This window comes from Lathyrus oleraceus, chromosome 7 (assembly GCF_024323335.1).
Source record: "Lathyrus oleraceus cultivar Zhongwan6 chromosome 7, CAAS_Psat_ZW6_1.0, whole genome shotgun sequence".
NCBI classification, from domain to species: Eukaryota; Viridiplantae; Streptophyta; class Magnoliopsida; order Fabales; family Fabaceae; genus Lathyrus; species Lathyrus oleraceus.
Window position 1 is genome coordinate 209,348,478 of NC_066585.1, and position 16,442 is coordinate 209,364,919.

The window sequence follows — 16,442 nt, forward strand, 5'->3', positions numbered from 1 at the left end:
GTAGGAAAAGCAAACAAAATTACTAGCTATAATAACAACTAGTAAAACACACATACACATGGGTACTTCTTCTCCCCCTAAGTATGTTCAATACAGACATCTCCTTCAGCACCTGTAACATTCAGAGTTACCCTCTGACATCTCCTTCAACATCACCTATGCACAGAACATCAGACATCTTCTCCAACATCAGTTCTTCCACATCACAGAACAGAACATCATTCTGTCCCACATCAAACATCTCCTTCAACATCAGTTGTTCACCTGTTTAGCCTAGCTAGCTACAACAACACTGGAGATCTCCATATCCACACATTTAACTGCAGCTCTCCACATAATAACTTCTCCCCCTTTTTAGTCAAAATAGACCAAAGTGACCAATTAGACAAAATAAATGTCAATTAGTCTAGCAGAGAATGTCATAAGGGATGTTATAACATATTAAATGTTAAAACATAAATGTCAGGTGGTATAAACCATAATTATACACATCTGCAATAGCTAAGATAATCAGAAATCCATGGAACTCATAAAGAGCCCAAATATTACATCATGGCATCAAAAAGGACTGCCAAAAATTACAAACATTAAACAGAAAAACAACAAATCAACCAGCATCCAAAACAGCCAAAACATCATCCAGAACAGCATCCAGAACACACAGTCTTCATAACAGGGGGACCATTACAACTTAGTCTGAGGAAGTAGCATCTTCTTCACCTTCAGATTCAGAACTGCCACTAGATTGATCTTGAGAATTGGACCTCTCACTTGAGGTATGGGCATCTGACTCCTTGGCTTCACCAACCTTATCCATCTCTTCTTGCTCCAAGCTACTAATGAGAACCTCTAAAGCCTCTTTCCTAGCCTTGGCAACCCTAATCCCAGTTTCCAGCTCCTTACAAGTTTCCTTCAATTGAGCAATCAGGCCACCTTGAGAGGCTGGCTCCTTCCTTGCAGATGTCATGACAATGTCATTGACATGACTGGCTTCAAACAACTTGTAGTGAATGGACAATGGAGGCTTCCTTCTGTTGGGATATCACTTTTGTTTAGAATACCAGGTTGCTGGCTTAAAATAATTCCACAAATGATAGAGGGAAAGGCAATAGGCAACTTTACTGCATTAGTGGAGGCATGTCTAACAATTTGTTCAAACATGAACCTTCCAAAATCAAAGTTGAGCTTGGTTCCAATAGCATAGATTATCCTTCCAATACCATTAAAGATAGTTGAGATATGATTTGTTGGCACCCAGTTGGCTGAACCAATCTTATGCAAGATGGCATACTTTACAGTTAATTTGCCAGCTGATAGATGCTTTTTTCTTGGCCATTCCTTAACTTGGCCAACATTGGTTGTCCTACAGACATCATTGTCTGTAGCCTCTAACTCCACACCTCCTTCAGTTCCTCTCCCTAGGAACTTATTAATTATAGTTGGGGAGAACCTTACACACCTACCTCTCACAAAGACCTTGCAGAATTCTTTGTTACTCTTGTCAGAAATATCCTCTAGGATATTCACCACAAACTCCTTCACTAAACCTTCAAAACATTGAGGCAATGCAACAACTGTTTTCATCAAACCAGCAGTCTTGATCAATTCCATAACCTCCTTCACTTCTACAGCCTTCTTCCCTTGCTCCCTTTCCACAACAACTCTCCTCTGTATAACAAACTTCCACTTGGCAGTACCATCTTCCAGATGGAAGGAAATGTTGTCCAAATGTACAGCTGCAAACTTGGCTGGAGACTTTTTAACAGTCTGCCTTTTAGCAGGAGTGATGTCTGGGACATTGTCTTCGACATCATCTTCAGAATCAGAACTCTCTCTGACCTTCCTCTTCTTGACCTCTACTTTACTCCATGATATGGAGGGTGCTACACCAACAACCTTCTTACCTGTTCTGGCTGTCAACAACTCAACCACATAGTTGCCTTTCCTTGTCTTCATTTTCTTTGCAACACTTGGTTTTAAATGGTGGACCAAGGTGTCATCTTCCTCTTCTGAACTCTCTTCCTCCAAATCAATAACCTTCTCAGCAGTTTCATGAGAAACATCTACTAGTTTCTGACTAGGCAAGGTTTTATCTAGAGAGCATAGTCCCTCAGCAACCATGTCTTTCTCTGATCTAGATGAATCATCATCTTGCTCAGTTTGAGGTTCCACCTTAGGTGAGGGGTCCCTTCTAGACAGAGGGGTTGAAACACCCTTGACTGCATGCCCTTTGTTTAGAATCCTAGTTACCAGGTTCCTAATGACACGATCTGTATAGTGCATGTCATCCTTAGGAGGAGGGTTTTCAGAGTTGTTACCTTGATTGTTTCCAACCGTGGAAGAAGGGCCAGGGGCGTCGCCTGGGATTACAGAAAGAGGAATAACCTCCAAAATATCTTCATCCAGAAACTCCATGGAGGGAGTCCTTGCTTCGTGAGTAGGTTTTGATCCAGAGGATGAGGGATGTTGTGACATTTTGTTGAACTTTTGAGAAAAATCTTGTTGCCCTAGCAGAGGTTGTCTGAGAAGTTGGATGAAGATGGAAATGGTTGTGTTGAGGTAGCGTGTGGAAATGGTATAGATACTAGTTCTAATACTAGGTAATGATTTATCATAAATGAGGCACTTTCTTTTAAGTGGGAAGACAATATTTTTATAACCTTTTCCACTCCACTTTAATTGCTATAAATTCTCATGAATACAAATCCCCAATTTCCCTCTTAAACATTCAAACTGATTAGCATCCAAAGCCTTTGTAAATTTGTCAGCTAATTGCATTTCAGTAGTAACATGCTTCAGTGCTATGATTTTCTCTTCCACAAATTCTCTAATGAAGTGATGACAAATATCAATGTGCTTTGTCCTGCTGTGCTGAATAGGATTTTTGGAAACAGTTATAGCACTTAGGTTGTCACAGTACAATGTCATGACATATTGTGTGACATTGTATTCAGTTAATATTTGTTTCAACCAACCTAGTTGAGAACAGCTACTTCCAGTTGCTATGTATTCAGTTTGATATATAGCACAAACACCATTTTCATCTTTGGATACTTTCAAATGTGTAGGAGCAGGTGTCCTTTTATGACTTGCATTCTCCATGCCAACCTTCTTAACATTGTTCTTGGCATATTTTCTTTGAGAAAGAAAAATAGACTCTTCTATCTACTTGACTTGTAGCCCAAGTCCAACAAGGCTCATCTCAACCTCAGACTGCATTTGTCTAACAACATATGCTACCATCTGATTTGACCTTCCACCAAACCCAATATTATCCACATCTATTTGAGCCACCATGAGCTTTCCTCCTTCATTTTCCACAGATAAGGTCTTGTCAATACCTCCCCTCTTGTAGCCATTGTTAGTGAGGAACACTATGAGTCTCTCATACCAAGCCCTAGAAGCTTGCTTCAAACCATAGAGGGCTTTATTCACATGCTTTTGAAGGTTTGAATCTGTGAATCCTTTAGGCTGTTCAACATATACCTCCTCTTTCAAGTAGTCATTTGAGATCACTTCCCTTGATCTAGTTGTGACCCTTTTATTTGGATCTCTTCTAATGAGATCTTTGGGATGATCCTTCTGAACTCTGATGGAGGGCCCCTTGTTGATTTTGTCAGGTTCATCTTGAGGAGGTTCATTCTCCTTGTCTGAGAAATCAATTGGGGGATCATTCAGAGATGTCTCAACATCGTCTGTGACATCAGTCTGTTGGTCATCAACCACAACATTAATAGATTCCATCATTACTTTAGTTTTGGAATTAAAGACTCTATATGCTCTGCTGTAGCCCGGAAATAATCCTTCATTACTTTTGGGATTTATCTTCCTTCTTTGTTCGCTTCTAATTTTGATAACTTGACTTTCCTTTTCTCCTTGAAGTTTTAGACAAAGATCTTTGAAGACTTCAAACACATCAAATTTGTTTCTTATAAAGTTGATCCAGGTGTATCTGGAGAAGTCATCCACCACTACATATGCATACTTCTTCCCACCAAGGCTTTCCACCTGCATGGGTCCTTTCAAATCCATATGGAGGAGTTCCAAACCTTTGGAAGTGGTGTCATGTCTGAGTTTCTGGTGTGACATCCTTGTCTGACATTTCCCACAGACTTTTCTTTCATCAATCTTCAAGTTGGGAATTCCTCTAACAACTTCAACAAATATAATCATCTTCATACCTTTAAGATGCAAATGGCTCAATCTTTGATACCATGTCTTCACTCCTTCTTCTTTGACTAAGGTACACTTTGAAGAATAACCAATTTGAGAACTCCACATGTAACAATTGTCTTTGGACCTGACTCCTTTCATGATCACTTCACTTTCTTTGTTAGTAATAAGACATTCAGTTTTAGTGAAGTTAACATTTAGACCTTGGTCACACAGTTGACTGATGCTTATTAGATTTGCAGTCAAGCCCTTAACAAGTAGGACCTTGTCATGATCAGGAACTCCAGGGCAATCAAGCTTACCAATCCCCTTGATTTCACCCTTTGCTCCATCACCAAAGGTTACATAGCTCGTGGCATGAGGATGAAGGCCAGTTAGCAGGTCTTTGTTTCCAGTCATGTGTCTGGAGCACCCCCTGTCAAAATACCAATCTTCTTTGGCTGAAACTCTGAAGGAAGTGTGAGCTATTAGACTTGTAACATTAGTCTTAGGAACCCATTGCTTTTTGTTGACAGGCCTGTGATGTTTGGGTCTAGGTTAATGGTGAGTCTGATGATGAACAGGGCTAGGATAACCATACAGCTTATAGCAGAAGGGCTTTATGTGGCCAAATTTTCCACAGTAATGACATCTCCATCTTTGGTGTTTCCCTTTCTGCTGTCTTCCCTTACGATGTTGTGACATATGATGTGACATCTCAGGTTTGCTTTTAATATGGCTGCACTTAGGTTTGGATTTAGGTTTGCCACCAGTGTAACTGCACTCAGGCTTAGATTCATTAAACCCAATGCCAGATTTATCTCCTGTTATTTGTCCAGTCTTGAGAATCTTGTCTAAGGTGTCAGATCCATAGTTTAACATTCTTACATACTTGGTCATCTCTTCCAGTTTAGAATTCAAGAAAACAACTTCAGTCTTTAACTTGGAGATGGTTTCCACATGTTCTGCCTTCTCATTCTCCAACTGTGCTATCACTTTCTTCTGGCTATCAACTTGTTGACTCTCATCGAGTTTGGAATTCAGTAACACTGCTTTAGTTTTTAATTTAGATATGGTTTCCAAGTGTTCTACCTTCTCATTCTCTAGTTGAATTATCACCTTCTTCTGGTTTTCAACCTGTTTACACACTTTTGCACTTCTATGACACAACTTTCTGTAGGTAGTGGCCAACTCTTCAAAGGTTACTTCATCATCACTTCAGTCTTCATCAGAACCCCATCTTCCAGTCAAGGTAGTCACCAGATTTGCAGACTCTTCTGTTTCACTTTCATCAGACCAAGTGGCAGCAAGACTCCTCTTTTGTTTCTTGAGGTAGGTTCCACATTCAGTTCTAATGTGTCCATACCCATCACATTCATGGAATTGAACTCCTTTTCCTTCTTTGGGCTTTTCATCTGACCTTGTTCTTCTTCAAGCATTGTTGGATTTACTGATGTCAGATGAGATGTTCTTGACATTTGCCTTGGATCTTACATCCATCTTTTTCAGAAGTCTGTTGAACTGTCTTCCCAGCATTTCTACATCATTTTCCAGGTCTTTATCAACATCCTGACCACTTTCCTCCTCTTCCTCCTCAGTGTTTCACATGAAGGCTATGCTTTTGGCTTTCTTTTCAGATCCATCACACATTCCCATCTCAAATGTTTGGAGGGAACCAATTAGCTCATCAACTCTCATATTGGAGATGTTTTGAGACTCTTTTATGGCTGTCACCTTCATAGCAAATCTCTTAGGGAGTGATCTGAGAATTTTCCTTACTAATTTTTCATCTGACATCTTCTCTCCCAGGGCTCCTGAGGCATTAGCAATTTCAAGGATACTCATATGGAATTCATGAATATTTTCATCTTCTTTCATCCTTAAATTTTCAAACTTGGTAGTGAGCAGCTGCAATCTAGACATCTTCAGTCTAGAGGTGCCTTCATGAGTGGTCTTGAGAATGTCCCAAGGATCTTTAGCCACCTCACAGTTGTTTACCAATCTGAAGATATTCTTGTCTACTCCATTGAATATAGCATTCAATGCTTTAGAGTTTCCAAGGGCTAGATCATCCTCCTCCTTGGACCATTGTTCTTCAGGTTTCTTATCAGTTGTGGCTTCTCCTTCCTTAGTAACTACTGGATGTTCCCAGCCTGTTGACACAGCCTTCCAAGCCTTATTATCAAGAGATTTTAGGAAGACTACCATTCGAGGTTTCCAGTAGTCATAGTTAGATCCATCCAAAATTGGTGGCCTGTGAACAGATCCTCCATCTCTCTCCATAGTACCAGAAAGTATCGTCCCTAGATCTCATCCAGAACCAGAGCAGGATGCCTGCTCTAATACCAATTCAAATTCTGGTATCAGATATAAGATGTCGAAGGTAATGTCACGACACTAATATCTGAATAATACAAACAGGATAAAGATAAAGAATAGTAATGCAAGAGACACAAGCAATTGTTAACCCAGTTCGGTGTAACTCACCTACGTTTGAGGGCTACCAAGCCAGGAAGGAAATCCACTAAATAGAATCAGTTTAAAGACTCTCAGTAAACTACACAAGTTACAGTCTTTTTCACCTAATCTTTACCCGTATGACTTCTACCTAAGAACTCTTAGATATGAGATCCCACTCACTCCCCCTCAATCACACCAGTGATATTAAACAAGAATTATGATGAAAAGAAGACACTCTTCAAACACACACACTTGATCTTACTTAGGAGCTTCAATCAAGTAGACACACACTCATGCTTAAAAGCTTAGAGTGACAAATTACAACTCAAAAATCAGACCAATTCAATCATCTATGGATGAATTGAATGGCTTACAAGTCACACGACCACACAAGACTAAAAACCCTTATTCTCTTTCAATATTTCACTTTGTATTTCTTGTGTATCAAATCAGGTTTTCCATGTCCTTTTTATAGAAGCATTCAGCTGGGCTTGGACATCATAAAACCCTTAAACTATTTTCCATTCAAATCTTCTTATGACAGTTGGATAGATCTCTTTGGAAAATAAGTTAAATCACGTTGTAATCATTGATTGATAGCGTTTGCAATTAACTCATCAATCAAACATAGATTGCCATTAAAAGCGCAATCACATAACACATAACATTCAGACTGAATGTTCTATGTACAAATGTCATTACATCGGGTCTGACATCCTGGAACAATCCTGCATAATTCCATTTTAAATATCCAGCAGGTACAATATATTAGATGTCATGACATCGGGTATGGCATCCTAAAATAATCCTGCATAATTATATTTTAAACCTCCAGCAGGTACAAGATATCTTATGTTAAGACATCACATGTAACACCTTGTGAACACTCTTTGTTTTACGAAAATTGCTGCCAACACTTAGAACCAACATTAACCATGCTGAGAACGAACAATGAACTGTTGGGGACGAAAAAGATTACCAAACCAACCGCTTGGGGAAGACAACAATGCTTCACACTTCAAGACTTACCTGTTCTTAGATTGCTATTGACATTCCTTGTTGAAATTGATTATTCTTTAACTGCATATTTTTATTATTTTAAGAAAAATAATTATTCATTTATTTATTTTAAAATTATCATCGTAAAATTCAATTTTAAAACAAAAATAAATAAGAATAGAAATAATTGGATAAAAGCTCAACTTCATTTAATAGAATGGTAGTCCGTAAATAACGAGACTCCATGGATATTTACAAAGTTTGAAAATGGAAATTTACATGGAAAATGGCTACATTGAATACAATTATCACTACTCTCCCTACCAACTTCAAAGTCCATTGTGCTGGTCTTTGGCTGAGAATGATGACTCAGAACCAAATGACTGCTCAATACTGCTTCAAAGATCAGGACCAGTCGGATGCAGTTACTTGCCATATTCCCTAATTTTTGCCTAGATTACCCCAAGGTGGGATACTCAATCTACCGGGATAATTTTCTATTTTATGTCTCTAACTTTTGCCTGGATCACCCTTTTGGGTTTTTAATCCACCGAGACGCTCATTTTTTCCTAAGCCGCCCTTTTCGGGTTTTCTACTTAGCGAGCTTTCTTTTTCTTTTTAGGCGAAGTATTTCTTGACTGCATCAGCAGTCACAGGAGGTTCCATGCTTTGAGCCGAAAACATGAAGAGTTGCAACTTTAGTCTAAGGACAAGGATGCGCTTATTGAGATTCTTGAAGACCGAGTAGTCAAGAGACAGAGAGAGCCTGAGGGTCTATCTCCCACTAGTATGCCTCAACCTTCCGGTGCTTGGAAGAAGATTGTTGATCAGCTAGTTCTTGAGAAGGCTCAGATGAAGACATCCTTTGAGTTTGAGATTCGACGCATCTGAAGGAAGTATGTACCCACAACTAGATCATCTGATGCAGTTGCTAGGGATCCTTAGGATGATAGTTTCGTTTTCTCTCGTATGTGTATTTTGGTTTCTGAAATTGTACTAAGTGTAATCCTTCCAAAATTTTATAAATAAAAAAATATTTTTATGATCAATCAAATCTTTATTATTGTTATATATTTGCAAATATGACTTCATATGTTCCTTGAAATTAAAAACAAAATAAAAAACATTGCATTTCAGGCATCATTTGCATAACAGGTTTCTTCCGCCAGATGTCTTATCAATTCTTCTTCTGTGCATCAGCCAAGATGACTCACGGCTACAACACTCGTGCTAATCAACTAAGGATCATGGAGCATCTAGATCAAGATAACCGAGAGATAAAGGACGAGATCGCCAGATTAACGGCCCTGATGGAATTTGTCATTGCTGCACAGAATCAGTGTTCACCAACTCTTACAACTCCTCCCCAGAGGACTATCATTTCTAAGGTTGCTACCTCAACTATTCTTGTTGCTGCTTCCAATCAATCCCTTCCTTCTATGCCTGCTGGATTCCCTTGGGAAATGCCGTCAAATTTTATGCTAGAAGGGTATGCGCCCACGTTTGTTTATCTGCCAACATCTAGCTCGGTCATGACAGTGCCACCTTCTGTTGTTCATACCCTTCCTCGTATTGAGGACATTATGTACCACTCTGAGCCATCTGAGGGTCCAAATATGTATAAAAATATGGATGAGATGAAAGACTAATTCCTCGAGTTGCGCAAAGGGTTGAAGACTTTGAGAAGGAAAGATTTGTTTAGGAAGAGCGCTACTGAGCTCTTCCTGGTCCCCAATGTTAAGATCCCAATGAAATTCAAGGTCCCTGACTTTGAAAAGTACAAAAGGAATACTTGCCGGCAAAGCCATCTTGTTATGTATGCCAGGAAGATGTCTACTCAGACTGATAAGGATCAGTTGCTGATTCACTATTTCCAAGACAGTTTGACTAGAGCTGCCTTGAGGTGGTACATGGGTTTGGACATTGCAAGCATCCATACTCTCAATGACTTAGGCGAGGCCTTTGTCAAGAAGTATAAGTATAACATGGATATGGAGCCTGATAGAGACCAGTTGAGGTCTATGTCTCATAAAGATAAGGACACATTCAAAGAGTATGCTCAGAGATGGAGAGAATTGGCTGCCCAGACTAGTCCACCTCTTGAGGAGAAAGAGATGACAAAGATCTTCTTGAAAACACTGAGTTCATTTTATTATGAACGTATGATTGCAAGTTCCCCCAATGATTTTACCGAGATGGTAAACATGGGGATGAGGCTAGAAGAAGGAGTCCGTGAAGGATGTTTGTCTAAAGAAGAAGCATTAACCAGTAAGAAATATGGTGGGAGTTTCTCCAAAAGAAAGGAGGGAGAAACTAATCCAGTATCAGTGGGGAGGCAGAGAAGACATCATGTCAGAAAGAGTTCTCAACCACGTCAACATCAACATCTAGTTTCCTCAGTAATTCTGGTTTTTTCCAACAATAATAATCAATCAGTTCCAGTTCAACAACAACAACATCATCAACAACCGCAACAAAGAACTAACTACAACAACAACAATAATCATCCGCAAAACTTTGAGAGGAAGAAGTTCTGCTTTAACCTTATTCCTATGACTTATGCAGAACTATACCCATCATTGATCCTCAAAAATCTCATCCAACCAAGAATCCTCCACAAATTCCTTAGCCACTACAATGGTGGTTCAAGCCTGACCTTCATTGTGCCTTTCACCAGGGAGCCTCTGGCCATGACATAGAGAACTTCTATCCATTGAAATATGAGGTTCAAAAGCTTGTGAAGAGTGGAATGGTGTCCTTTGAAGACAGAGCACCGAATGTGAAAGCCAATTCGTTGCCTGCTCATGGTAACGCTTCTGTCAACATGGTAGATGGTTGTCCTGGTGAGTTAAAGGTTTATGACGTTCTCCATATTATACAATCTTTGGTGGCAATTCATAAAGACATCTGTTTGGTCAATGAATGTGAGAATGATCATAATGGTTGTGTGATTTGCAGTTAAAATCTTTGAGGATGTGTTATTGTCAACAGGGATATCCAAAAGCTGATGGATGAAGGGCTTATCCAGATTTTCTAGTTCCGTCATTTGGGAGATGATATGAATGTAATTGTACCGGTGTTTAAGACCCCTGAGCGGGTAGTTATTCAGTTCGATAGCAGCAACAATAATAATGTTAATAGATCGATATCGGTGTTGGTTATACGGTTAGCGGGCCCAGTCCCATATGCATCCGATAAAGTTGTGCCATATCAATACAACGCCACTATGATTGAAGATGGTCAAGAGGTTCCTCGACCAGTTGCAGACTCCATGGTGAATATTGCAGATATTGCGAAGGTGATTCGTAGCGGTCGTGTGTTCGATATGGTATTTCCAAAAGAAGTAGAAAATATTGCAGTAAGAAAGAAGGCAAAGATTCCAGTAGTGAATTCAGTTAGCACTCCAATGTGTCAGTCTGGTGAATCCAGCAAATTGAAGACTAACGATGATGATGAGGTGTTAAAATTGATTAAAAGAAGTGAATTCAATGTTGTAGAGCAACTGCTATAGACCCTGTCAAAGATCTCCGTGTTGTCACTACTGATGAATTCTGAAGCACATAGGGAGGCATTGCAAAAAGTGCTAGAGAAGGCTTATGTTGAACATGATGTGATTGTGGATCAGTTTAACCACATAGTTGCTAACATTACTGCTTGTAATAATCTGAGCTTTTGTGATGAAGAGCTTCCGGAGGAAGGCAGAAACCACAATTTGGCACTGCATATTTCAATGAATTGAAAGGAGGACGCTCTGTCCAATGTGTTGGTTGACATTGGGTCATCTTCGAATGTGCTTCCGAAATCAACTTTGTCAAGACTCTCTTATCAAGGCGCCCAATGGGGTATAGCGGTGTGATTGTCAAAGCGTTCGATGATTCTCGTAAAACTGTCATTAGTGAAGTGGACCTTCCAGTAAAGTTAGGTCCGAGTGATTTCCAGATTACTTTCCAGGTAATAGATATCCACCTGGCCTACAGTTGCTTGTTGGGAAGGCCATGGATTCATGAAGCAGGAGTTGTGACGTCTACTTTACACCAAAAGCTGAAATTTGTGAAGAACATCAAGCTTTTCGTTGTTGGTGGAGAGAAGCCATTGTTGGTAAGCCATCTGTCATCTTTTACATATGTTGATGCTGAGGAAGAGGTTGGGACGCCATTCCAAGCCTTATCTATTGCTGATGAATTGAAGAAAATCGAGGCACCCATGTCTTCTTTGAAAGATGCACAAGAGGTTATTCAAGCTGGCAACATTGATAAATGGGGACGTGTCGTAGAGGTCGCTGTGAACAAGAATAGAGCTGGATTAGGATTTCAACTAGGGCCATTTAGCGCCAGAGCCAAAGTTATACAACCAATTTTCCGCAGTGGAGGGTTCATTCATGAGAATGATCAACACTCAGTTGCCATTATCGAAGACAATGGTGATAAAGACGAAGCTTGCGCCAACTTTGTGACGCATGGCCAGATTTGCAACAATTGGGTTGCTATTGACGTTCCTATTGTCATTCATCGTTCTAAGTAATTTGTTTTTATTTTCAGAAAAATCCTTCTCCTATGCCTAAGGGAGAAGTGAACATTGTTGGGCATTTTTACTATTATCATTAATAAAATACAATTTTACTCATCAACATCTATGACGTTTTATTTTTCCATCTTGATTTTCCATCAGAAAAATCCTTCTCCTATGCCTAATGGTAATCACAAAAATAAATAAATAAATAATAATATTCCATCTGCATAATATTTGTTCGCACTCCACTTCTCTAAAATAAAATATCAAATCATTATGCAGGTTGGTTCTCAAACCCATTGAATACAATGATCCTACTCTTTCTCCAAACTTTGATTTCCTTGTGTTTCAAGCTGAAGAAGAGGATGATGATGAAGAAGTGTCTGATGAGTTATCCCATTTACTTGAGCATGAGAAGAAAACCATTCAGCCGTTTGAAAAGCAGATTAAGTTAGTCAACTTGGGTTCCAATGATGATTTAAAGGAAGTCAAGATTGGGTCTCAACTGTGTCCAGAAGTTAAGAAGGGGTTGATTGATCTTCTTCGAGATTATTCAGATGTGTTTTCCTGGTCCTATCAAGACATGTCTGGTTTGGATTCTAAGATTGTGGAGCATAGATTGTCGTTGAAGCCAGAATATCCGCCAGTCAAGAAGAAGTTGAGAAGAACTCATCCTGATATGGCAATGAATATCAAAGAGGAAGTACAAAAGGAGATTGATGTCGGTTTCCTTGTTACCTACGAATATCCGCAGTGGGTGGCCAATATTGTGCTTGTTCCTAAGAAAGATGGAAAAGTCCGCATGTGTGTTGATTATTGAGATTTGAATAAAGCTAGTCCTAAAGATGATTTCCCTCTACCACACATTGATATGTTGGTAGACAATACAACTAAATTCAAAGTCTTCTCGTTTATGGATGGACTTTACGGTTACTATCAAATCAAGATGGCACCTGAAGATATGGAAAAGACCACATTCATTACGCCTTGAGGAACATTCTGTTACAGAGTGATGCCTTTCGGTTTAAAGAATGTTGGTGCAACATACCAGAGAGCAATGAACACTCTTCATGATATGATGCATAAAGAGATTGAAGTTTATGTTGATGATATGATTTCCCAATCAAGTGATGAAGAAGAAAATGTTGAGAATTTGTTGATTTAGGAAGTAAAAACTCCACTTAAATCCCAATAAGTGTACATTTGGTGTCTGCTCTGGTAAGTTGTTGGGCTTTATTGTCAGTGATAAGGGTATTGAAGTTGTTCCCGCCAAGGTCAAAGAAATACAAGAGATGCCTACGCCCAAGACTGAGAAGTAAGTCAGAGGTTTTCTCGGCCGCTTGAACTATATCTCAAGATTTATATCGCATATGATTTCCACATGTGCACCTACATTCAAGCTTCTTCGGAAAGATCAGTCTTGTGATTCGACCGAAGATTTCCATAAAGCTTTTGATAGTATCAAAGAGTATCTGCTTAAGCCTCTAATTTTGTCTCTGCCTGTTGAAGGAAGAACGTTGATCATGTATTTCACTATTCTTGAAGAGAGTATGGGTTTTGTTCTTGGTCAGCAAGATGAATCAGGAAAGAAAGAGTACACAATTTACTACCTTAGTAAGAAATTCACCGATTGTGAGACTCGGTATTCTATGCTTGAAAAGACATGTCGTGCATTGGCTTGGGTTGCGAAGTAGCTGCGCTAGTATATGTTAAATTATACCACTTGGTTGATATCCAAAATGGTTCCAATCAAGTACATTTTTGAGAAGCCTGCCTTAACTGGGAGAATTTCCCTTTAGCAGATGTTGTTATCTACGTATGATATTGAATACCGATCTCAGAAAGCTAGCAAAGGTAGTGTCTTCTCTGACCATTTTGCTCACCAACCTATTGAAGATTATCAGTCAATGCAGTATGATTTTCCTGACGAAGAGATTTTGTACTTGAAAATGAAGGATTATGATGAACCATTTCTTGAAGAAGGGCCAAAACCTAGTTTCCGTTGGGGCATGGTATTTGATGGAGTTGTTAATTCGTATGGTGATGGCATTGGGGAAGTGATTATTACTCCTTAAGGCACTCATTTTCCGTTTAAAGCTAGATTGACTTTCAAATGTACAAACAATATGGCTGAGTATGAAGCTTGCATCATGGGGCTTGAAGAGGCCATTGATCTCAGAATAAATTATCTCGACGTCTATGAAGATTCAACTTTGGTTGTCAATCAGATCAAAGGTGAATGGGAGACGAATCAACCCGGTTTGATACCATATAGAGACTATGCGAGGAGGATATCAACTTTCTTTACAAGGGTTAAGTTTCATCATATCCCTCGAGATGAAAATCGGATGGCAAATGCTATTGCAACGTTGACTTCAATGATTGTGGTGAAATTTTGGAATGAAGTTCACAATTTGTCTATGATGCGTCTTGATAGGCCAGCTCATGTGTTTGTTGTTGAATGATAACGCGAAAATACATCGTATATTTGCCTTGATCTACATTCAAAAATCATACCACTTTCATTTATATTCCGATTATTTCGCAAGTGTTCGAGTAATTTTTGCAGGTATTTCAACTCCCATGCTTAAATGAGCATAGTATAGAAAAGGAAGGAAAAGAAGAAGAAACAAAAGAGAAAACATCAGAAAAGCAGAAAATACAAATCTTGTGCATGTGACGACCGTCACAAACCCTGTCAAGACCGTCACGCCCTGGATGTCACGAACGTCACAGGCCCACCACGACCGTCACAAGACCAAAAGCAGCATAACGAACTTGTCAACAGAAGTGATCCACACACCCATTTTTCTCGCTCCTCAACCCACTTTCCCGTGAATTTCTCATTCAACCTAGTCACCCTTATTTCTCTCAACTACCAAGACCAAATGGAGAATATAAAAGGATGGAAAGTGGAAACCTACAGGAACACTTGATTTTCCTCCCTGAAGCCCATTTGGATGGTTTCCACACTGACATTACTAATGTGAAAGATGAACTAAAGAACATGCTCCTTGATGTCTTAGGCTTAATGGATGTCGTCGTCGAACAGTTTGATCACTTGACCCATGTTGTAGCTGCGTTGGGACAACACCGATGCTGATTATATCGATCGCTGATTTCTCCTACTCACATTAAAGCAATGAGGACACTACTACGTTTTAGTGTGGGGAGGGAGCACTTTATTGCTATTATTTCTTTTATTGCTTAATGTTACATTTAACTTTAGTCTTTACATCTAAATAACATTGTTATTTCTTTTGCTTATATGATCAATTTAATTTACCTTCGTCAGTTAATTTTATTATTTTTTTACTGCTGTTAATTCCATATTGCTCTTATTTTATTTTATAATGCCGCTGCAATTAACTTATTACTGTGTTGCTAATGTCGTTATTGCGTTTCTATACAGTTACTGTCCTTACACTCATAACATGCAAACAGTTAGAAATTAAGCATGCGGTAAAAAATTTATATTTTTTGGCCTTTTTGTAACAATTGTGACCGTTGCATGTGACGAGCGTCACAGAAGAGCCACGGCCGTCACAGAAGCGTGACATGCGTCATAGAAGAGCCACGCCCGTCACGTCACATATGAACATATGAGGCGTTGATAATGACAAAGAGACAACTACCTCAGGTTCTATCAACGTTCAGTCCAAGCTACGAGGTATGTTGATAATGACTGTCTGACGGAGTTGGGGCTTTCAGAGGGCGTGGAATAGATGTTGAACACCTCTGGTTTGATGCAGCTCTGCACCAATCCGCAACCAACTTATGAGGCGTTGACCCTAGAATTCATGAGTTCGTTCTCCTATATAACCCCTCCCGGTGCAACTCAGTTTCTCACCGGAGTCGCCACATTTAGAATGTTCGGTACCGAGTATTCACTGATGTATCCCTCATGGATGGTCGGAAATAACATCTGGAGTGTAGCATAGCCTTACCAATGTGAATGTCACAAGCTGGGATGCACTCAACGCATCATACATCCACAACCCGGCTATAAGATATTTCCGTTGAGTCTTGGGACACACAACTTTTGAAAGAGCTAAAAATCATAAGGTAAACTCTAAGGAGATCTTCTTTCTTCACTGTGTGTTCACTCCGGTGGCATTCAATGCCACCTCGTTCTTGTTGGTGAACATCCAGGCTGCCTGCATGAGAGGAAACACGGCGTTCTGTTTTGGAGGAATCATCACCTCCATAGCATTAGGCCCGAATATGGGGGATAGGCTCGCCAACTTACCTGCATTGCTGGCCGAATTCCTCAACATCGACTATTGCCGTTCCTCGCACCTCATCAAGGTCAGATACGACGG